Source organism: Macrobrachium rosenbergii, chromosome 21 (genome assembly GCF_040412425.1).
Source record: "Macrobrachium rosenbergii isolate ZJJX-2024 chromosome 21, ASM4041242v1, whole genome shotgun sequence".
In the NCBI taxonomy this organism is placed as follows: Eukaryota; Metazoa; Arthropoda; class Malacostraca; order Decapoda; family Palaemonidae; genus Macrobrachium; species Macrobrachium rosenbergii.
In genome coordinates, this window is record NC_089761.1 from 34026284 (window position 1) to 34052325 (window position 26042).

General features: G+C 36.9%; 2 long non-coding RNA genes across 2 annotated transcripts in view; one reads left to right on the plus strand and one right to left on the minus strand.

Moving 5' to 3' along the window:
* The window catches only part of LOC136849894 (uncharacterized), a 36158-nt gene extending 26024 nt beyond the window's left edge, over positions 1 to 10134 (minus strand). The window contains exons 1-2 of the long non-coding RNA XR_010856459.1: positions 9995 to 10134; positions 3558 to 3715 (exon numbers count right to left, since the gene is read on the minus strand). This is a non-coding gene — a long non-coding RNA (uncharacterized lncRNA). The remainder of the gene's footprint in view (positions 1 to 3557; positions 3716 to 9994) is intronic.
* On the plus strand, positions 10042 to 24960 carry LOC136849895 (uncharacterized). The gene is made up of 2 exons (XR_010856460.1): positions 10042 to 10174; positions 22539 to 24960. It is a non-coding gene; the product is annotated as an uncharacterized lncRNA (long non-coding RNA).
* The last annotated feature ends 1082 nt before the right edge of the window (positions 24961 to 26042 follow it).

Here is a 26042-nt window from a genome sequence, read left to right on the forward strand (position 1 = left end):
AATGTTAAGAATGCACGAGAGAGAGAGAGAGAGAGAGAGAGAGAGAGAGAGAGAGAGAGAGAGAGAGAGAGAGAGCGAGAGAGAGAGAATTTTAATCACTGGAACAAACTGTCGTTCCAGGAATAAATAACGCGATAGTGAAGAAATTTGTACTCTTATTGAAGTCTTTAATAACCAATATACACAACCCTTGCCCAAACGGGAGAGAATGCTAGGGTAATGGCAGTAATGATTCGGGCTACGCTCTATATGAGAAGACGATGAGGAGGAGGAGGAGGAGGGAGGAGGAGGAGGAGGAGGAGGAGGAGGAATGAAAGGAGCTTACAGAGATGGAGGAGAGAGCTCCTTTGAAAGGCTCCGTGTATGAAAGGGACCATCAATGGAATATTTCCATTTTCAGTTTCTTTCTTCCTCGGGTATGCGATGGAAGGAGGTTGGAGACATATACAAATTCCATCAATATCTATTAACAGCATCCCCTCTGGGGACTCCGCCAGGGCAGTGGGAATGCGCTGACTGGGGAAGTCTTGCGGGAATGAGTAGGAATGGTGGTATTCTAAGAGGAATGAATAGGAATGAGTCAAAAGGAGACTTCGTCAATACATTTTGGTTTCCTAATAACAAGCGTGGATTACTGATCTGTTTGTTCTAGCATGATGATATATATATATGTGATATATATATATATATATATATATATATATATATATATATATATATATATATAGATAGATATAATAGATAGATAGATGATATGTATATATATATATATATATAATATAATATATATATATATATATATATATATCTATATATTAGATAGATATATAAATATTTTAATAGCCACAGTGACCTAACTTCTCAACGCTTATCAGTACAAGCCTTTCGTCAAAGCTGGGAATAACTGGACAAACTTTCACTTATATTAATATTTCAGGTTCGCATACCTAAAAGAAATATAACCTTCCTTAATTTGTTTTTGTTGCTATGTAAACAGAATCTGTGGCAGACCGGTCCAAGTGCCAAAGTTTGGTTTTCATTTTAGCCTAGCTCTAGAAGGAACAAGGAATCAGGTCTTCCTGTTTTAGATAGTAAGAATACCAGCTGACAAAGTACCAGTTTACCACATAAAGAGATACTTTTGTTTTGCCAGCACTACCTTAAATACTCTTATCACCTTTTGACCTAAACTAACCTTTTTTACCCGTTCTGTATGTCTCCTTATTTCTTACTCTATCAGTTCTCCGTGTACTATGCGAATAGTCCATCTTAACAACTTTAATCCGTTTTCTTTCAAAAGTATTCAACATCCACACTTCACTTCAATAAAGGAAGCCTGGTTCAACAATCCCTTCATACATTCCCATGCTGGCTTCCATGGACAATTCAAGTCCCTTTCCAATCTTTTGCACAGATCCAGCTCCAATCTCTGCTTCACTTATTCTGAGTTTCCTCTTCTTTCCTCCCACCAGTATCTGTAATTTACTGTTATGTATTTGTTCAAATAAAAAATTTCCACTCTTTCCCCATCCATGCTATAATTCACAACTCAATCTTCCTTACTCCTGCTCACAATTACTCTCAACATGCTCTTTCCACATACACTTTCAACTTACATACTTGTTTCAGCAGTTTTTCTTCACTATCCCCAATTACCACTGAATCAGATACAAACATCAACCATTCTGCACTCCATTCACAACACACCGTCTTATTCCAGAACTTTGCACCTGCATTCACTGTCCTTTCTCTGACTTCTTGCATTACTCCGTCAATGCCAGAAACTGCAGTCACGGAGACAAACTCACCCCTGACTCAGACCAACTTTAATGCTACATCAATCACCGTCCTACCTACATTTCTATATCATGCGACGTTTCCATTATATAACTTATAGTCTATACCATAAGTTCTATATCATAGTCAGGTCAGTCAATTAAAACTGACTGCTACTGCAGTGGTATTACTATTATTATCATTATATATTGTTATTTTCTGAAGCAAAACCCTAATTCATATGGAACAAGCCTACAGGGGCCATTGACCTGAAACTCAAGCTTCCAAAGAATTTTAAGGTGTTCATTTGAAAGAAGTTACCAGAAGACAACGGGAAACACAAGGAGAAGAGATCGGTTATTAGAAAAGAAAAATTCAGTTAATAAATCAGTACACAATAAAAATATTCAGGAATCATTAAAATACGAGGTGAATTGTTTTAGGGTAGTAATGCACTGCATCTTTGCTTGAACTTTTGAGGCTCTAATTGCACAACATCCCCAAGGAGGCTATTCCACAGTCCAAAGGTGTAAGGAATAGAAGACCTTTGGAACTGAGAAGTTCAACAGCGTGCTTACTGGTGCTGCTGTTCAGCAAATATGGTTGCTCTCGGCAGGAGAAAGAGGATCAGGATCAGTTCTGATAGCAAAAGAAGTTTTCTGTTAAAATGCAACTTATAAAAATTTGACAAGCAAGAGACCACCCGTCGATAGTCCAAATCATAAATGCTAGTGTCAGGCAACAAAAAACCTACCACCACGAACCACTCTATCTAGATGAGACAAATCTCTGGCAGAAACAGACATCCACACAAGAGAAAAGTATTCTAGTAAAGGAAGGAAAATGAACCTAAAACAGGTTGTGTTGATTTTATCATTGTTATAAATATGTGAGGGACTTTACGTATAATACCTAACATACCTTGGCACTACTGCTCTAAAAGAAGTACCAATGACTTGGGATTCTAATGTAACCTGTACCAAGGCAGAGGAAAGCCCAGTGAAGGGTTGTGAACCACCCAGGGGAGAAAAATGCCCAGTAACTGGAAGATACCCTCTCCCTCTTTAGGTCCATGAAAGCCACATCAGGACAGTCTACCGACTGAGAACGGCTATCACAGTGGTAGGAAGTGGTAAAACCTGCACATTGCTTCCCTAGGAAGTATCAATGATTTCGGGTACAGATATACTGATCCCCTCAAGGCAGAGGAGAGCCTAGCATAGGGTTGTGGACCCCTTTTATTGGAGGAAATGACCCTGAATAGAACATGAGCTTCTTTTCCTGATGCCAAAGATAATCAGACTTTTCATTCCCGTACGACAACAGGAAAAGAAAATAAGTGTCTCTGCCACTCTGCGTGGCATGAAGTCACCAAATGTCAAGGGGTGCAGAGTTTGAAGCCCCATACCCTACAATGATATTGAAAAAATCCCGAGGAATAATACATACATATATATATGTATATATATATATATATATATATATATATATATATATATATATATATATATATATATATATATATATATATATATATATATATATATATATATATATATATATATATATATATATATATATATATATATATATATATATATATATATATATATATACAACATTCATCTTTAATAATCAGACGGGGTTTCTCCCATTTTCTCCACGTGCCATGACCACTTCATTATAAAAAATTATATGGTATGTTATTTCCAAAATAACGAAAAAGTTTTACAAAGTGCCTATCAACTTAACAGTAAAGATCCCTTCAATACTGTACTTACGGATCACAGGAGGCTCTCGATGATGTTCTTTGCACTACTGCAGACGATAACTGTTAACATGGCCAGCCTCAACTTGTGCGAGACGGGAAAGCAGAGTAGTAAACAGAAGTTTCGTGCCAACTTTTGCCAGAATTCCATTCAGTCAGATGGTCGTATATCTGAAAGTACATAAAATTACGTTTAGGGTGAAAACTGTAAAAGCATATGCAGTACGATATAAAATGCTTTTGAAAAAAATCAATAAAATAGTAAAATACGTTAGAAAGGTTATACCTGTAATACCAATTATTCTCTACGACATACGTTCATTCCTGAACCAGCCTGGTACTTGAAAGCAACGGGAGATTGCCAAAAGCTATACGGCTATTAAAAACAGTAAAAATAATTCATTAACGGAGAAGTTCACAAAGTGTAACATTACACTTTCATGCATTTCCAGAACAGATCTAATTTTTCTTATTAAAAAAAAACAAATCAAATAGGAGGGAAACCAGTGCCTTACTCTAGCCCATGTGCGAAAAAATTTGGTCAATACCAACACTGATGCCATAACCTTTTCTCCCTTCTCCAAGAAGTAAATAGGTTTTAATCTTATTAATAATGCTACAAGAGAAATGATAGCTGTCTGTTTCCACGTGAGAATAAGATATCTCCAGAATGCAACGAAATTTTCTAAACAACATTATTATTATTATTATTATTATTATTATTATTATTATTATTATTATTATATTGAAAATAACGGCTGTTTCTACGGCATTCAGTTTATACAGACTGCCATAGAAGCATCCATTATTTTCAATGCTACTGTCCTCAGAGAAGGTCTCCTCCCTAATTAATATTATTATAATCATCTTGTGTCATCCACTGAATATTATTATTATTATTATTATTATTATTATTACTCAAAAGCCACGATTCTCTTTCACTGTGTACACTTAAAACGAAAACGAAATTACTTTAAGCCAAGCTGTAGAAAAGCGTCGAAGGCTCGAGAAACAGCCGTCACAACAAAGTCCAATATAACGAATTCAACCCTCCATTTAGCACAACAATGCACCGGGGACTGCCACTTGAACAGGCAAGTTCGGGAAAGGGCCATAAGAGGGAGAGAGTAAAGGTATTAAGAGATGAAAGGGGAACGCAAAATGGATATAAGTAAGAGAGAAACGGAATGAACATAGGGAAACTAAAATAAGGGAGAGATAATTCAAATTAAATTTATTCCTTCTGAAATCTGTTGAGGATGGGTATCTGCAATGTCGAGCAGCACAAAGAAAATTGACGAGTTAAAATAAGAGGCTTGCGGGAAAAACACCGGATGTCATTTTGACATGTAAATCGTTCTTTCACAGATGGAAATGACATTCTCACTCTGCTGTCTCTCTCCCTTAATTGGTTTCTTTTACAATCAAACATTTCTTGCGGTATCAATTCCCGCCTTAACCTTTACTACCTAAAAATGGCCCACAGAAAGGTAAAGTTTTTGCTTCGAAAATGTTTGACAGTCAGCTGGATTTATATTGAAATTACGGACCTTGCCGATGAAGCTAGGATATTTTGGGGTAGCCTTATACATCAATACATTTATGAACTGTGCACACACACACACACACGTACACATTAAGTCCGGTGCCAAGCGCTTTCACGCATTTATTCACGCATCTTGTGCCCGGAAGATGAGTGAACAAACACGTGAAAGCGCTTGGTACTGAACTTCTGCCTATCATTTCCCTGTGGTATTTGCTTATATACTGAAGTCACGTGCATCTACTGTGATTTTTTAAGATATATATACAGTATATATATATATATATATATATATATATATATATATATATATATATATATATATATATATATATAGTGTGCGTGTACATTTTCTGAACGGAGTGTATTCGTTGAGTTATTAAAGCACACATGATTTTCCAAAGCCTTCTATATGGATTGCGGTGTCATTTACGGAGTGTGTCATATTCATAACACAGCGTGTTACAAAAAGAATGGGCGGATATTCGAAGGGTATTCTTATATTCCCTTATTAGGCGTACGCTGAGTCAAAATATATCCAGGATTATTCTATATATATATATATATATGCTCATGTTGCCCCTCATTTTTACGAAGCTCTCTTTTCAAAGGAAGAGTCCTGAGCTACACTCAAGAATAACTTACAGGTTTCTGTCAACCTAATTTTACTGAATTGAATATAGAATGCAGGTGATTCAGTACTGAAACAGAAATTGATAGTAAAAGGTCTGAAAGGTGCAACAGGAGGAAAACCTCGCAGTTGCACTATGAATCAACTGTTAGGAGAAGGTGGAAAGTAAGATGGAAGAAAGAGAATATGAAAGGAGGTAGAGTAAAAGTAATGAAATGGGTTGCAGCTAGGGGCCGAGGGCACGCTGCAAAGAACTTAAGTAATGCCTACAATGCACTGCATGTGGCGCACTGACGGCGCTACCCCTCTACGGGAGACTAAATCAAACACAGTCATTTTTCTCGTCATGAATAAAGATAGAATTCAGATGGAAATTATTGGCATAGGTTTTGTGTGGCCAAGAGTAGAGGACTTCCCCGAATCGTGCTTAATATCTGACCTTATATCAAGACTTCTTAAAGTGCTATTTAATAAGTTTCATTTTATTTTACATCTTGTTCACCTAAAGTGATCATCACTATCTATTTGAAAGGGTGATTTAAGATCAAAAATATTATTTGGGAGGACTTTTAAATGAAACCAAGGAATGTTATCAATAAGCTAACTCCTATTTTCAACAGTAATTGCAGGAAATGCGTGAAGTTAATTTTGTAACAATACCCAAAATATTTTTATACAGAAGTTATAATCAAATGTTAACACACATCTCTTAAAATTTAATATTACCCTTGTTAATAGGCATCAATACGGATGTATAAAATGGTTTTCAGCGACAGACCAAAGTGATAAAATATGAAATCGAAAGCCAATATAAATATTAATGTTGAATAAAAATAAAAACAATTACCGTCGATATGACGTTCGTCAGTTAAAAATGTTTTAAACAATTTGCCATTTTTATTTATTTTAGGTAAATAACAATATATATTTCCTGGATACAAACATCAAACTGAAAACACGCAGCGTATGGGCTACATCCAAGTCAAAATAAATGAATAAATAAATAAAAAATAAAGGAAAATGTTCCAGTTTGTACACAATGTTTTACCTGTTGTGCAAGTAACGGATCGGTAATTGTTCAGTAATAATTCGTGCATAAATGCATCAAAAGCCGCACTAATATCAAGTAGGTTTATCAGGATACAATATTAGACCTTCATCTGCCCTTTTCAATAGGTATACTACACGGCTTCCGTTAAATCACCTTACCAACCGTTAAACTGCCTTTCCAGATTATCAGTTAGTTGTTGGGTTTTGTTCACCTCCCCCAGCACTAAATCTCTTGCCGTTCATTATTCCTCCCTCTGCTTATTAATTGAAATGTCAGCCTTGTCATCAAATGTAAAATGGATCTCATCCCGACTGGTCGTTATGTTCGTAAGCCTAATCCATTAGTGGATGAAATGACAGGAAAGCTGAAACTTACAAAAAAAAAATCTGTGCCTGCATTTTCCTTTTTGTCAGAATAACACATAGGACTGTTATTATTACTACTGCCATTGTTTAAACGATTTAAGCACTCAAATTCACTTTAAAGTACAAATAGACCGGAGTGAAACCAAATTATAAAGAAACACTGGCAAATGAATATGAGGAGAAATACTCTAGATAAGCGTCTGGAGCCTTTCAAAACCCAATCAGCTTTTCCTGGGCCCCTAGCCCGCCACCCAACAAAATCTGATCGAGATCCATCGACAACCTTTTGAGATATCTTGTTGACAAACAGATAAATGACCATAGAGAGTGGATCCATAGCTTCTTCAACCTCAGCGAGGAAATCATCGTCCACATAAGTTTACATGACCTGTTTTAAACACTAGCTTTTGAACGCTTGTTCTTTTGTCGTCTAATAAAATGAAGCAAATGTTTGATATAAAAATAACTTGTTTTGGATCGTAAAAGGTCGCTCAATGTCTCTGAAGCAACATGACATGTCTCTTTATTTGCTCTAGTTCATTTTCTGACGATATCTGCTCCAATTTGATTTCCATTCCTGCTAAATTTATTCGTTAATCCTGAGACTAACAAGAAGTTTGATCATGCTGTTAACTGGTCCTTTCCGGACATTTCGTGTATAATTATCCTGACGAGTGACTCTTTCAAAAGCGAAGGTATATTAACCTTGGAAAATACATATACACACACATACACAACTGTCAACTACGACAATCGTACTAGAACGGAAGGCCGTGAATTAACCCCGGGTGCAAAACAGTCCCATAATATTAACCGCTTCATGCGCCTACACACTTGAGGCGCTCACGCACGGACATACATTAGGCCAATATTCAATATTTTACGAGAAAGCATCATTCCTTGACATTTTCCTGTTCAATGCTTTACGAGAAAGCATCATTCCTTGACATTTTCGTGTTCAATATTTTACGAGAAAGTATCATTCCTTGACATTTTCCTGTTCAATATTTTACGAGAAAGCAATTTTCTGTTCAATATTTTACGAGAAAACATCATTCCTTGACATTTTCCTGTTCAATATTTTACGAGAAAGCATCATTACTGGATGTTTCCTTGTTCAATATGTTACGAGAAAGCATCATTACTTGATGTTTTCTTGTTCAATATGTTACGAGAAAGCATCATTCCTTGACATTTTCCTGTTCAATATTTTACCAGAGAGCATCATCACTTGATATTTACCTGTTCAATATTTTACGAGAAAGCATCATTACTTGATATTTACCTGTTCAATATTTTACGAGAAAGCATCATTACTTGACATTTTCCTGTCCAATATTTTACGAGAAAGCTCATTCCTTGACATTTTCCTGTTCAATGTTTTACGAGAAAGCATCATTACTTAATATTTCCCTGTGCAATATTTTAAGGATTCTTGGAGCATCAGAGGTTTAAATTTTCTGGCAATCAAGTCAGATCAAATGAACAACATACACACACCACACACACACACACACACACACACACACACACACACACATATATATATATATATATATATATATATATATATATATATATATATATTATAATATATATATATATATATATATATATATATATATATATATATATATATATATATATATATATATATATCTTTGTGAATTTAATAACTAAGGTAAAAACTAATTAACTCGTTTCCATTTAACAGAATCTAGACAAATAGAAAGCTCTGAAATACTTTACATTCAGTCCAATTAACCAACAAAAGTTCTGTATTCACATCCACTCTCATAGTTTCAAAAAGAAACCAGCATAAAACTTATTCAAGTACCACAATAGGGTTGATAGAGTAATTATCAAATGAATGCAACACGGATTGATCAGTCACATGAAGGATATGTATATGTATATTATACACACATATATGTGTGTATATATATATATATATATATATATATATATATATATATATATATTATATATATGTATATATTTATATGAGCTCCGCTCATAAAAGTTTCGGGTTGTCAAACTCTTGGTCCCCCACAGATGTCCATTTCCATTATCCCTTCATTATTTTACCTACGCAATGAGCCTCCATATTTTCTGTTATGGCACCATTTCTAACTCTATCCTTCCGACAAACTCCTACTGTTCTCCTTAGCGTTTTATTCTCACATCGACAATCTTTCGATTATTTTCACTGTAATACCAAGATCCACGCCCATATGATAGTATGTGACAAAAATAAATACACTGCTTCGACTTGTGTACCTATAATACTCGTTTAAAATTAATATTTGTTCCCATTTTCTTTTTCAACAATACTAGCTCAACTATATCGTAACCAAGCCGTTATTCTAACGTATTTTTCAATGTAAAAAAATTTATAGATTACATCTAATGGAAAAGTATGAATCATCATCGGCCGCAGGAAACGCTACTGCGCATGAGCCAAGCCGAATCGGTAGCTATCACTATCACAGACGGTAGCTATCACTATCACAGACAGTCACCATTAAGATAGTACGAGTGAGGCTGTATTATTATGTGTTTTTCGTAACCCAAACTTTTGTTCCGAGTGATTACGATCTGAAATTTCGAATTGATCTTGAGACTGGTGAACGGGGATCAAAACAGAGATGGGTGAAGCGAGTAGAGTGGTCGTAATTACTAGTTAAAATAAATGACACCGGCTAAAATTACATTCCCTCCTAGGCTATGAAACCCGTTGCGAAATGTTGGGTTACTACATACTCATGTTCACACATATGTGGCACGCAAAACATCTATTTAAGAGAGCATTTTACTCTGATGGAATAAGAAATGGAAACGATGTTACCTCGGTACTTACTTCAGTTTTGAACAAAATGCTGTGTACCTATTATAGGCAGAAGTTATGGTGGCACAATGTTGATTTCTGAAACATCACTGCATTTATCACATCCACAGCATCTGATGTAACAAAGTACAATAATCCACAGCGAACGTACCAACAGAATGAAATAACCAACGTGCCCGTACATCCACCAACGTAGGTTTCACCTTAGCCTATTCTAATGGCGGCCATATGCACTTTCGAATTTTCTCCAATTGGCCTAATCCTTTTAGAATGTGCCTCAGTTAGCAGATAACAGTTACTTTCAGTGGCACTGCCATCATATTCACATACTGGCACGGCCCATCTCATTCGTAAATCATTTCCATCCTAACTAATGACGCTTTCATAGGCTAGGCTAACACGTACCGGCGAAAGTCAACACCAAAGCAATTCCTGTGTAGTATCACGTATCAGCCATCCACACATGAAACATGGCTTTCCGGTGAAACTATGTACATTTCCTTGTTTCATCACCTGTTTCTGTTAGTAAATTATGCAATGATCACCTCTAAAAAAGGTTATAACGCGATACGGAAGATGGTGACAACCAGACTGAATGAATCAGGGGCAACGCAGACTACGACATTCTTCGTCTCAATGGTCAATCATTTTAACAATCAACAATGAGGGTAAATGTTACTTTTTTTTTTAGTCAGCGATTACCAATAGAAATTGAGGCAAGGAATTCGTAATGGCGTCTCATCTGATGTTATATGAAGCCCAAACCAAGCCTCCTAACCCACCTGACACCGTAATATACCAACAAGGCCCTCTGTAAGACAAGGGACCGTGTACCTTGACGCCATAGCGTATTGGCGCCTAGTTTGAATTGTAATACGTTGGCTGGAAATCAGTTAGTTTTGGGGTGAAGCGTTAAGAGTGGGATCCTTACATGGTTGTATTTGTCATATCCAAAATGAAGCAGCATCGGTGCTTTTGAATGCAACATGCAGTTATCGTATAATAATGGTAATAACTTGAAGTAAACATTTCGAAAAGAATCTTGCCTTGCCGAGTCACGTGAGCGTACGCCGTAGGGGATGCGGTTGTGTTGCTGTTGCGTGATCGTTTTTCTTGCTGTGTTTTTGCTGCTGTTCGCGTTTTTTTTAATAATGAATTATATATGTTGTTATTATTGCAGCTTTGTCATGTTTTTTTTTTTGTGATTATTTGGTACTGAATGTGCCGTTGTTGGAGTTTTTGTTGCTGCAAAGCTGCAATAATAACAACATATCTTCCATATGTTGCTGTTCCTATAATTGCGATTGTGTTGTGTTGGTGGAAACGTTTTGTGGCACTGTTTTACTGTTGCGTTGTATCGTCTGTCGTTGTTGTATTGCTTGAAAAAGGTTGTTGTAATTTTTGCCATATTTGTTGCTGTGTACTTTATGAAATTGATGCTGTGTTTGCTGCTGTTGAGTGTACTTGACGTTTTTGCTGTTGCACTTTTAAACAGTTTTTTTTTGGGTGCATTTGATGTGTTGTTTTATTACTGTTTTGGCTTAGTTGTACTAGTTATATTTGTTGCTGTGTTGTATTTAATGTTATTTCTGTAATTTTTTTGGGGGGGCGGTTTTTTTTTTTACGTAACGGAAAACATGTGACTTTTTTTCTGTGTTCAGATAGGGATTTGCCTGGCGTGTGTTAGTGGTTAGGCTAAGCTGAACCGGTCCGCAACTCGAACCAAAGCACATTTTGAAACCCATCGCTGCTTAATCAGTCTTCCTATGTTCCACATGTTTAGACTACCGGATATCACTCGTAGACCCATTCATTTCCTTTAGTTTTTTATCGCGTTACCTATCTAGACTGTTTACACGTTGTTGTGGGTATTCCTTTTACACATAAATTAGCAAAAATTAGTTGAATATGGAAAAAATATGACCTGTTATTTCTTTTTCAAGTTTTTAAATTATATGTTATCTTTATAAATAGATATATGTCCTTAAAAAAACCCTTAAACTTTATTTCCTTTCCTTGCGTGTGTGCAGACCACTGTAGCTTACACTTTCAAGGTATCAACTTTTTTTTTTTACAGTTGTAGGAAGGGCTAGAAGTATATCACCAGTGTTACGTGAAGTAATGCCAGTGTTACGTGGAGTAATGCCAGCGTTACGTGAAGTAATGCCAGGGTTACGTGAAGTAATGCCAATGTTACGTGAAGTAATGCCAGTGTTATGTGAAGTAATGCCAGTGTTACGTGGAGTAATGCCAGTGTTACATGAAGTAATGCCAGTGTTCCGTGGAGTAATGCCAGTGTTACGTGGAGTAATGCCAGTGTTACGTGTGCCAGCGTTACGTGAAGTAATGCCAGTGTTACGTGAAGTAATGCCATTGTTACGTGGAGTAATGCCAGTGTTACCTGTAGTAATGCCAGTGTTATGTGAAGTAATGCCAGCATTACGTGGAGTAATGCCTGTGTTACGTGGAGTAATGCCAGCGTTACGTGGAGTAATGCCTGTGTTACGTGGAGTAGTGCCAGTGTTCCGTGGAGTAATGTCAGTGTTACATGAAGTAATGCCAGTGCTACGTGAAGTAATGCCAGTGTTACTTGAAGTAATGCCAGTGTTACTTGGAGTAATGCCTGTGTTACGTGGAGTAATGCCAGTGTACGTGAAGTAATGCCAGTGTTCCGTGGAGTGATGGCAGTGTTACATGAAGTATTGCCAGTGCTACGTGAAGTAATGCCAGTATTACGTGGAGTAATGCCAGCGTTACGTGAAGTAATGCTAGTGTTACGTGGAGTAATATAAGTATGGTTTAAAAGTGTGTTACTTCTCGATTTTCGATCAGTTTAGGGCAGGGAGTTGATAAGATTCAAAAGCTATGTGTAAGGAATATTATGAGACACTTTTCAGGAAAAGAATGCTGGTACCCGAATGATACCAGGGTAACTATTCTCCTTGTATTCTAATAAATCTTTATCTATTTATCAATTTATTTTTTCTGTTTTCTTAAATGAAACCTCGTCTTTCTGCATTTCTCTTTGCCTCCTCTTACTTCTTCCTCATGAACGCCATATTCTTCGGAAGCTTGAATTTCAAGTCAATGGCCCCTGTAGTGGGGTTGTTACATATGAATAGGCTTCACCTTCTGAATAATAATAATAATAGCTGAAAGCCAAGGACGGTCGCTAACAGTCATGCTCAAAACAGAGCAAAACCCTAATGGCATAGGGTTCGATAAATTTCATAGCAATGATTTATACGACTGACTTTTATTGAAGCGTTTCTTGATACGAAATGTATCAAGAAGTATTTGAAATGAAAGAATCTTTGAGGTATCATGACAGGATTTAAATGCTGCAAGATAGCTTAGCTTTCCGTCTTAGCGATATGCACTTGTCAGGTTCTTTTTGAAAAGTCTCTCCTCCTCTGGATGCGTTCGTTCAAATACCTGTTAGTGAGGTGGCCGGTAATAAAGTCACGGGGAAAAAGTCAGAAAAAAAAGTCAATTTTGGCTAGGAAAAAAGTCCCATTAATTTGCGGTGTCAGTTAAAGCAACAAAACAGAAAATATTTTGGATCTTTCCCAGATAGTGACCCCCATTCGTTTTCGGGGGTCGTTATCTAGGACTAATATTTCTTGGGGGTCATTATCTTTATAAGATATTTACAATCTTTTGTTTATGTTTTTACGGTCATCCCCAACGAGCTTGTACTACACACGCCGCAAAGGTGGATACATACCGTGTTTTTATAAAAACCCCTTGGGGGTCACTATCTAGGAAAGATTAATGTGACTTTTTTTCTGCGGCTTTTGTGCCTGGATTCGTCAGTGAGTTCCTCTTCTTCCTTTTATACTGCGAGGAAATCGGTAATCGTCGGAGTGCGCGGTTTGATGACTTAATTTTTTTGTGCTGTCAAATTTGGGAATTCGCTCTCTGATTTCCTCGGCTCGGCAATCTTCCTTTTGATAGGCAGTTGTCAATTCCATTTGAATTAAGCTTAACTATTTCTTTTTTTCGCGTTAGTGGAGAAAAATTATATATATATATATATATATATATATATATATATATATATATATATATATATATATATATATATATATATATATATATATATATATATATTCATACGTGTAATTATAATCATTCTGACATGTGATTTATATATTAATACCACCCAGTCTTTAATCTTCCTGGAGGTAATGATACATATATATATATATATATATATATATATATATATATATATATATATATATATATATATATATATATATATACATATACTGTATATACTATATATATATTATATAAAACCAATGCTAGACTTATCTCCTCAAAATGCCAATGTACATACCTACATGAATTTGGTTCGCTATTTATGCCATCATAACGATCACATAAGGCCTTTAGCATTCTTCTTGCAAATCTTAGTGGCATCTGTTTGGTTTCTTACGAGGAGTGTGTGTCCACCATGTAGACCCAGATGATATTACTGGGAAAACATCTTCGACACGTGAGTCTTGTGGTGGAAAACAAAGAAATACTTTCATTTCCGCGTTATTATCATTATTAGAATAGTTTTACCATACCATTGAGCTGATTATCAGCTCTCACAAGGATTTTTTTTTACTTGGAGATATTATTTTTTTATATTTTGTCGATTAAACTACAATTTTTCAAAACATTATAATTGGATCAGTTGTAAATGTTGAGGCTTCTGACGAAATTTCACTGGTGGATTTATTTCCAAAACTTGGTAACCACTGCCGATTGTACTCTGGACAGTCACACAGTAAATGTATGATTGTTATCATTGCTTTACATGCAGAGCATTCAGAATCATTGGATGTCCGTGTATTAGACGAGAATGGCGTGTTCGGAGACGTGTCAGAATTACTTACGTCTGTCTCTGTCTCTCTCTCTGGTATGATGAACTCCACTTTCCAACACCTGGTTTTGTTTATTTTAACTTTTCAACTTAATCTCCTCAGATCTGTGAGGAATGGCAGTAGGGTATTAGTGTATTACAGGACGCGACTAGTAATCTTAATATACCCGTAGTCTAGACGTTTCCCCTTTGTTCTGTTTTTAAGAACAAGTCTCTTCATACCCTTCAGAGTTTACTGGGCAAACACTTCAGTTATGAAAAAACGCCAGGACAAGTGAAGGTGCTAAGTTAAAGTTAAGTATATCTTAGTTTAACCAGACCACTGAGCTGATTAATAGCTCTCCTAGGGCTGGCCCGAAGGATTAGAGTTATTTTACGTGGCTAGGAACCAACTGGTTACCTAGCAACGGGACCTACAGAATTTCTATCACCAGAAATAAATTCCTCTAATTCTTCACTGGCCGGTCGGAGAGCGAAGATGCTACATACAACGAAAACCCGTACCTTCGGCCAGCCAAAGGAATAGAGCATTCAATTCACTTCAAAAGATTTATTGACATATATTACATATGCATCAAATGGGGTGTATCAGCATGCTGGTACACCCTCCAAAATATTTTAACAATACATCGTTCAGCTTCCAAAATTACTTGTTCCAATAGAAACTGGGTCATTTCTTCATGATTCTTGGAACCATAACACACCTGCTCTGAAACTATGTCAACACTTCTGTCCTTAAATTCTGAAAGTTCAGTACAATATAATACATGATGACATAATGTATGCGAGTTTGGCTCGTTACATATTTACATGAAAAATCAGTACCATCACCAACATAGAGTATAAAATTAAACATGCAAACAAGTTATTTCGATATTGAAGGTCAAGGTAGGAGACGCTTGTTGTTCATCCCTCCGCAAAGTGAATAACAAATGCATTTACTTATTGTGAGAGGATGGACTAATATTTCCTACTGTCCAACGTTAGCAGTCCTCATATATATCCCTGTTCTGACGGTGCAAGAAGACAGAATAGTCCCTCTCGTAATATGGGAGTTATGTTAGGAATGTTGGAATAGACCAATCATAGTCAACATGAAGCTAATAACTTGCCTTCTCATCTCTGGCTCTCTCTCTCTCTCTCTCTCTCTCTCAAATTGTATTAGGAACAGAAACGTAATCTCTCTCTCTCTCTCTCTCTCTCTCTCTCTCTCTCTCTCTCTCTCAAATTGATGTTATTAATTTAGAAAAGGAAGAGAAAGTAATCTTCTCTCTCTCTCTCTCTCTCTCTCTCTCTCTCTCTCTCTCTCAAATTGATGTTATTAATTTAGAAAAGGAAGAGAAAGTAATCTCTCTCTCTCTCTTAAATTGATGTTATTAATTTAGAAAAGGAAGAAAAAGTAATCTTCCACCTCTCTCTCTCTCTCTCTCTCTCTCTCTCTCTCTCTCTCTCTCTCTCTCTCTTAGAAAATTTAGAAAAGAGAAAGTAACCTCTCTCTCTCTCTCTCTCTCTCTCTCTCTCTCTCTCTCTCTCTCTCTCTCCTCTCTCTCTCTCAAATTGAAGTTATTAATTTAGAAAAGGAAAAAGAAGTAATCTTCCACCTCTCTCCACTCTCTCTCTCTCTCTCTCTCTCTCTCTCTCTCTCTCTCTCTCTCTCTCTCTCTCTCTCTCTCTCTCTCTCTCTCAAATTGATGTTATTAGTTTAGAAAAGGAAAACAAAGTAACCTTCCACTTTTACCCTACGCTATTTGTTCTGCAAACAAACATCCCGACACGCACAGTACCAAATTGCACTGTGCACAAATTTGTCATAGATTCAATTGTTCCAGCTAAATAGTGAAAATAGCTTTAATCTCTGCTGGGATCACAAATGGCCACATGATCCGGTTTGGTAACTAGTCATCCCGTCTCTGTTTTTGTTAAAATTTTCTGTCTTGTTTTATTTCAAACTTACTATAGAGAAAATACAAACACACACATACACACATGACTTTTTCTCCTAAGGGGGGGAGGGTGACTCGAGAAGCTGTTTGACCCAGGCCATATTTGCTTCACATACCTTTTTTTTTTAATATGAAGCCGTTTCCGTATACAAGCCCCGTAGGAGGTTAGTGCCGTCAGTGCACCTCATTCGGTGCACTGTATGCAGTACTTAAGGTTCTTCGCAGAGTTCCCTCGGCCCCTAGCTGCAACCCCTTTCATTCCTTTTACTGTACCTCCGTTCATATCTCTCTTTCTTCCATCTTACTTTCCACCCTCTCCTATCAATTGTTTCATAGTGCAACTGCTTTGAGGTTTTCCTCCTGTTACACCTTTCAAACCTTTCTACTGTCAATTTCCGTTTCAGTGCTGAATGACCTCATAGGTCCCAGTTCTTGGCCTTTGGCCTAAACACTATATTCCATGCCAGTTTAGCGAAAAAGTAGGCCTTTTCGATTCATAAGTTAATTTAGTGTTGGGTGATTCCGGATACCTCACGAATTTGTTAATATTAATGATACTAGACATGAAATGATGTTTTAACGGGAAAGACTTGGAGGGAAGGATTCTAGGGAACAGAATGCCCGCATGTTAAGAAAAGCAGAGGAAAGAAAATGGCTTGTGAATGGGATTTAGTCAATGCGATATCATTTTCATGGTGTGGGTCGTGGATTTTTTCTCAGAATTTTTATTATCAGCGTGAGAAGAAAATTATTATTATTATTATTATTATTATTATTATTATTATTATTATTATTATTATTCATAATAATAATAATAACTATTCACACGGGACAAGCACACCAAAGGGGCCAATGAATGTTGATTTCAACCTCCCACCACAGACCCCACACTACAGCAGTAACTGATCATGACACAGAGCCAGTGATTTTTCATCGGCCTAGGGGAGACGCGAACCTACGACATCTGGGTGGCACGCCACGACATTAACCACTATACCACCGGGAAAGACAAATTTCAGCATGTTTGCTAACTTTCTTTTCAAAACGCGTGGCTAAAATGGATGACGAATAGGAGGAATTTCAGATTTCTCAGCAATTTTTTTTATGGGAAAAAACAACCGTATGCGTGTTATCAAAATTCCGAGCCTTTAGAATATCTTGCAGATCTCAACAACTAACCAGTTTTGATTGCTAAAAATACGTGCTGTCTGGTTGCCTTCGAACAGATTTATAGCTTGGCCTGTTCGATATGTGGAAAATGTCCGTTACTATTTATATATGTACAACTTTAAGCAGTATTTTTTTATGAAATTGTGAATACTGTAGTCATTTCGCGCCATAAAGTTTTATCTTTCCATAAAATCCTAATAACTGATTAAGATATTCTGTATACCGGAACTTAAGGGAAAAAATCAAGAAAACAATAAAGTTTTATCCTTCCGTAAAATCCTAATAACTGATTAAAATATTCTTTATACCCGAACTTGGAAACCTTCCACAAAATCCTAACAACTGATTAAGATATTCTGTATACCCGAACTCAGGAAAAAAAAAAAAAATCGAGAAAACCATTCCTGGGGATGTTGACTGATCTTTTGAGAACATAGATTGACCGTCGCCGCCGCCGAGCGCCAGCGTCTCCAGAAATAACTTCGAAGAAGAGCTAAAAAAGCATCTTTTTAAATCTCGCGTTTGGCGTACATCCCTTGGAAGAGTAGTAAAGGCTGCCCAGATACCATTACAGTATACATTCTCACGAGAACGCCATACATTCTCGCAGGTTTTTTTTTTTCTTATGCCGTCCCAGATAAACATTCCACAGGTTTCATTTTCTCCACAAAACACGGCTCCCGCTAAAGACATGTTGGCTTCCCTTTTGAGAAGGGGGACGCTTTACGAGGATCAACAAACACGAAGCTAAAGGAAGCGAGGTTTAGATACCGAAATGCAAGGGAGGAAAGAAAAAAAGATTGAAAAAGGAAAATATTCTGAGAGATAAAAAAATTGTAAGAGGAAAAAAATTCTAAGTGGAACAGATCCTCAGTATGTGATATTTTGATTAGTGCTTTCGCATCGAGAAATAATTAATGTTTTATTTTTACATTACCTTACTCTGAAATATTATTACTATGTTAGTGATTATATAGCCAGACGCATCGTACCCAATTAGAGAGTTGATGAGCATCCATAGTAATTATACTTATTGGGTATAATTTATCATGTTTGAGCCATGCCCTTGGGGTGTCTGGCTTTTTGATAAGTAGCAAAGTACGTTAACTAAGACCCCGTATTAGAACTGCACTTGAATAGTTTCTAGATATCATACAGCTAACAGCAGCTCCTCATAGTTGCTAACTTTAGGCAACCAGTACTTACAGGAATTTGTTAAGTTGGGGGTTCATTAAGTTTAAAGTGTTACTTTATTATTTTGTGTTTCTAAGGCTGTAAATTCTAAGTAGATAGTTTATTTTTTTTATTGATAGATAATTAAGCATTTATTTTATAAGACAACCTAAAGTCATTGAACAGTTTGAAGTCAAACTGTCATAAGAGCGATTCTTCCGCCCAGAACCCATATCATTCCCAGGAACAGTGAATTTAAGGATATAATGTTTAGTTCATTTGAAATTGTCTGCTTAGTATATTGTAATATAAATTTATTTATTGGGTGCAGCATATTCATTGTGGAAATTAACGTTTTCTGGACTTTTGATGTGACTGTAGGCTATCAAGCAAAAAATAACTTATTAAATTAATTGATTACACTGACTTTCACTGTGGAAATTAACTTTCAGGGCTTTTGGTGTGACTGTAGGCCATTAAACAAAACATGCATTGGGTAGTATCACTTACATGTATGATCCTACTGTCTGGTAACTTATTAAATTGATTACACTGACTTTCACTGATCTTCCCTTGTTTGACTTCATAATCTTGATGCATTCAATAGTTTACCTCAGTTGTTAGGGTAATTTCACTTACACATTGTTCTGAAGTACAGTAATGTATTGGTTAAAAAACGATGGAGATATAAGAGTTGACTATCAGAGTTACGGGTTGATAGCACTTACAAGCAGTGTATGTAAGCTGTTTGAAAGGATGGTCAATAACACCAGATTGGTCTGGTATTTGGAAGAAAAAAATCTTTTATCTAAACGGAAATTTGGCTTTTGAAAGAATATTAGTATTTTAGACCCACTATTAATGTTATTACGGGAGATCCTAAATGCTTTTGCCATCCAGAATCGTCACGGGAATCATCTTTGATATGGAGAAAGCTTATGATACCACTTGGAGGAATGGTTTTACAAAGCAGTTGACTTCTTAGGGCATTGGAGGCAATATTTATTAGTTCATAAAGGATTTTTATGTTAGATCCCTACCTAAAAGTTAGCGTAGGATAAGTATTTTCCTCTTCCTGTTTACAAGGTGGTGTCCCACAAGGAAGCTTGCCGAGTCTTAGCATTTTCCTCTTCCTGTTTACAAGGTGGTGTCCCACAAGGAAGCTTGCCGAGTCTTAGCATTTTCCTCTTCCTGTTTACAAGGTGGTGTCCCACAAGGAAGCTTGCCGAGTCTTACTCTATTTGTATTAGCGATCAACAGTTTAATGGACCCCCTGGCAACTGGGGTCCAAGGTCATCATTTGCAGATTACTTCGCTCTACTGCAGCCGATCTACTGCTGCAGAAGCATATAAATGACCTTGCCAGCTGGGTTTAACAGGCACTGAATGTATTGAAGGTTCACATTTTGATTTGGGTGCAGAATGAAAAGCTCTACTTTGGCTTTTTGTATCTGTTTTAGCAAGTTTGATTATGCCTGTCAAACTTATGAATTTTCTATAACACTAATTTGGAGAAGTTAGATGTGGCGTATAACATAGGACAACCGATACGTACAGGGGCATGCATACAGCACTTCACCTGTGTATGAGGACTCTTGCTGACCCCCGTCTTTCAATCTGCAGGAGAAATTAAGCTTAAGGTACATCAAATCTCAACTTCCAAAAGCAATTGAGATTATGAGTATGTGAAAACTCCAGTAGATCGGACAGCAAGTAGTCCTCGACTACCCAAACCGTTGGAGGTAAGACTTGTGTAATGAACCATAGTCGGTCCTGCAGGATCTTAATTATCAAAATAGAATTACCTAAATAGCATGAGACTGGAATGACTGGCGGCAGGGCAGACAAGCAAAGGAGGAAGAAGCTTTACAAAACGACATAAGTCACCTTAAAACTCATTTATTATCCTAAATTTTTATACATATTTACAAACTAGTCAAGGTCTTGGACAATAGACACTTGAAGCAAGTGACCAATACCAATACAAACAATCAAATCACATGGCTCCACGTGCGTTACTTTAAATTCAACAATCTCAATAAAAATCACAAGAATAATTTCTAAAAGCAGCACCACACTCAACAATTCTCAATAAAAGTCACAAAATAAATAATGTCCAGCACCACACCAGTATAAAAAATGAAATTAATAAATCCCTAAATAAATAATGTGCAGTAGCAGCACCACAAATACAAAAACGAAATATTAATCATTACATAAACGCTTCCAGAGCCATACTTGCTCATTAACCACAATTACAAGAGCCACTTGCTCAGTAATATACAACCACAACTCGGCCTGTTGCTCAATATAATAAGAGCCTTTTGTTCTACTCAGTAGACGAGAGCCGTTTGCTCCATATATACAAATACAACTCAAGAGCCTTTTGCTCAAGAAAATATTGAGAGCCTTGTGCCCCACTCAATATACCGTAACTCCACTAGAGCCTTTAGCTCCACCAGCAATAATAGCTACTAAAAACATGGTCAGGTCACGACCTCCTCCTCGAGTACTCTCTCTCTCTCTCTCTCTCTCTCTCTCTCTCTCTCTCTCTCTCTCTCTCTCTCTCTCTCATACTGGGTCAGATAAAAGGAAAACTAATTGATCGTTACAAAGCTATGGAAAATTGGGGAAAATGTTCAAGTTTCCTCTTTTCTCGAGTCAAACGGAACGCAAGAATTGTCCCTTGAAAACTAGTGACCACCTGAAGGAAAAACTCCGACCTTGTGTGGTATCCTAGAGGTTCCCTTTAGGCTTCGCCCTTGGCCAATTGCAGCACAATAAGCCTCAGAACCTCCTCCTCGAGCGTCAAACTCCTCCACGCAGTCACCCTCGTAATGTCTATCTAAGTAACTTAGGATACAGTATCACTTACTTCAGAGATGTAAACCTCTGGAGAGTCGGTCTTTTGAACATCCTCTTAAAAGGAGGTCACATTTAAGCATACATGGTCTTGGAGGAAATAGGTCAAGAGGGGAAGAGTTGATGTCCTTGAAGTATGATGTTCTCCAGCATTACCAGATTCACATTGCAAGTTAATTAGATTAGAAGTCAATTAGAAATTGGTCAAGATGAAAAAAAATCTTCGGAAAATGGAGAAAGGTTCCAATGTGGGATTATTTGTTGACAGGTCGAAATTGCTCAAAATGAAAAAAAAAAATTCACCAAAAATGGGAAATTGGGCCACTGTGGGATTTAGGTGCTCATTGCGTCTTTTGCTCATATCATGACCCTGTGTGTCAAGTTTAGTGCAGCTGAGTTGCCAAACACTGATTTTAGAGGCAAAAGAGTGAAACAGTTACAGATTAAGAGATTAAACTTGACTTGAAAGTATTTGTTTTTAATTGTTTTTTTTATGTTTTTATAATGGATTTTTTCTTTTTTTTTGCAGTTACAGTTGCCGCAAGACGACGCCAGAAACCTGTAAGAATGCCACTTGTGTGAGGATGAGTGCCACCTGGGAGAAGGCATTGGTCGAAGCCTCTACATTTTAATATTACTGTTTGTTATATATATAATATATATTTCACTATACGCTATAAAATGAAGATTTGTCATATTATGTCGATGTGACCAACATTCTTTTCCTTATTGAGAATATATTCTGCTGGCTTGTTTGTGTTATGGAAACTTCCGAATCCAGTTAGTTCTGTCGGAATTTATCTCCTGAAAATGTAGACAAGAGACAAGAAAAATAAGATAAACACTTTGCAGCAATTTTGTTTGAGGAATATTTAATATACGTACGTATATTTGACAGCTGTTTTTTTATCAAGGAGATTAAGGCAACAACAGTCATCGGTGAAGTAGCATTAAGAAAAATATTCGGGACTGAAAACCTGTACTTTTATTTTGCAATGGTATGACACTTTCCAGTTAAAGTGTATGGGAAATGATTTTGGGTGAAGGGGGAAAATTCCATGAAATATATACGTAAATAATTAACAGGTAAATGTTTAGTCAGGGAATTAAAATCACTACTGTACGACAATGAGCAAATGCAATTCTGTTCGAAAAATGACGAGAGTTGGTTGAACACTTTCGGAAAATTTCGTATGTAATAGATAGAGAAAGAGAAACCAAAACGATCTTGAAAGCAAGAGCCTGTGCTGGAAAAGGCTTTTTCTCAGGCGGTGTTGGTCAAGAGGATCGTGTGCAGAAGTGGGGTCTTCATTTTACGGTCTGCAACACCAAGCGTGGACAAAATTTCCACACTGTTTAGGGGTTTATTGTGGTCAGATATATTATTTTCTTATACATGATCCGTTGACCTATACTCTTGGTCATTTGTGTGTTTAAGTTTCTGTTCAAGTAATAATGACTGAATAAAGAGCCATCAAAGAATGGTTGTTTACGCCGAATCATGAAGCGGCAAAAGTCGATCGAGCGATGTCTTGATTGATATGTCCAGGATCCAGTCTACTCTGGATCCTGGACACGTCAAATGCAGGCGAAAACAGAGTGACAGCTTTAGGTTTCCATTTAATGAAGGTAATTTAATAAATATTTAAAATTGTTTTAATAAATCCAAGAGTGGTTGTGATAAAGTTGAAAAGGGAAGTTTATGGGAAATGATCTTTAGACTGTGAAGGAAAGCATATATCGTTTTACATACGTTAGATATTACCGATGGCTGAACGAATTTAAAATTTAGGCGGGTATGGAAGCCAGTGGTGTCACTGGTGGAAATTTGACTGACGGGTTGTGAGAACACTGCGGCTGCAGGCTGCCTGAATCAGATCGTCAGATTCGTCACTAGTCGTCAGTGCGTATTGAGATGTTGTAGTGATCGTACGCATTCGCGTCGTCGAGGCCCTTTTGCGAAGCGTGTGGCGGATACTTTATCATTTGAGTAAGTATATTATGATATATATATATATATATCAGTGAGAACCATAGAGAGGGCCGACTTCCTGTGTGCTGCATTGCAATTGGCTGAGCGCCGGCGGTCATTTTGATTGTGTGTAACTGGAGGTTGCTAGAGACGCATCATTCCGTCACTGCAGCCGAGTCTACACCAATTCTCTCCCAGGATCATTTACACTACACAGGCCACACCAAGAAAACCTCTGGATCAAAAGGAACAGAGTGTTCTGCCATTAACTGTACAAAGTATACAAAAAACAAACAAAGAAGTGGCCTTCTACTCTTTTCCAAAGGATAACAGGAGGTGAGCGTATTAGTGTGTCAGCCCATCTGCTTGTAAGCAGCTTGTTTACTGCTATGTACTATTCATTATCGTTCTCAGTGTACAGTTTATGAAGCAATTGTATGTTACAATGAGACTAAAATGTCAATTGAAAAGTAGGAATAAAGCATCCAAAGAAAAGAAATTACGTAAAAACAGAAAACTGTTGAAAATTTCCCATAAATTAATTCATATCAAATATGCAATGAGTAAATGTTACCAGGTCTTCACACTGACAGATAAGTATAGCCCTGTCTAACTCGAATAAGCTTGGTGGTGGACTGGTGGTGATTTTAATGCTAAACAATGTGTGCTATGTGTATGTGTTGATGCCTTTGGTGTGGTACGTGATTAGTAATTAAATACTACCTATTTCCAATAGGTTGTGCACAGGCATAGCATTTTGTGCATATTTTGCAGAGGCATGGTATTTGCGAAGGCTTGGCATTTTGCTAGCATGTTCTTCTCCTAGGGCCTATTATATCTGCCATCATTTAATGACATTGAAGTACAATAATTACTTTTCCAGATGCAGTCCTTTCACAGGTAATTTTACGTAGCCTAAATGTTTGAAAATATGTATTATGTTATTTTACAGAACTTTGAATAAAATTGTTTAAACATTTTTTCCAAGGGTTATTTTTGTTTATAAATATACCACATACATGTCTGTAAGAATATCTGAGAAGAATAAAATTTTGATCCCACTAAGGACTTACCTAAATAAGTATTATTTGGAGCAAAGTCTGTTCCGCTGATCTAGTCACATTTGGCTGTGATGCATCTGAGTGGTCCTCTTGCTGTTACAAACTTATATAGGCCTATTTGTACCCTTATTTTCTGATATACGTCCATAAAATGAACAATCATAACAGCTGTCAAATAAATAAACATTGGCAGTTTGTTGTGTTCCAGCATAAAGACAAACTGTTGGCCCTACAGTGGGTTGCAGTGCTCTGAGACTCAGAACACGTTTACAAAACGTTGCTGTCACTGCAGCTGCAGTTGCACACAATCAAAATGGCGGCCAAATTACGCTGCACACAGGAAGTCGGCCCTCTCTGTGGTTCTCTGATATATATACAGTATATATATAATTATTTTTGTTATGCCTTTTGGAAGGAATGGTTTGAGTCTTCTCTCCCGCTTTCGTTTATGTCAAAGTTTACAGATTTTTCATGACAAGAATCAACGACTGCTTCCACCATGGACGATTTTTTATTATTTTTAATCTGATGAATATATAACAATAATAATTGTTATTGATTATTTAATACTGTACCTTTTGTAGACACGCAACCATACTCTCGTTTCCACATTTTTGAAATGGGTAGAACACGAGAAGGGCATTTGGGAAGGAGGCCTTGTCGAGGGGGGGGGGGTTTCTGGTTCGGGGAGGTTCCCCATCTTGTTTCACCTCCCCACGGTTTCTCTATAACCAGTTTTTTTATGTTGTTCTCGCCTATATTTTCTCCTTGTTTAATCGCGCGCGAGAGAGAGAGAGAGGGAGAGAGGTTGTAATAGTAAAGTTATAGGCTTAGGTTTGTGGGATTAGCGATGGGTTGGCCGGTAATTTTCTTATTTCAAATCAACGTGGTGTTATACTTTGCTTATAGCTAGTGTGGTATGGAGCATGGAATATATTTTGTTTATATCAGATGGCGAAGCCACGACTTCCTGCAGTTATACTGGCCCAAGTATTTGAAT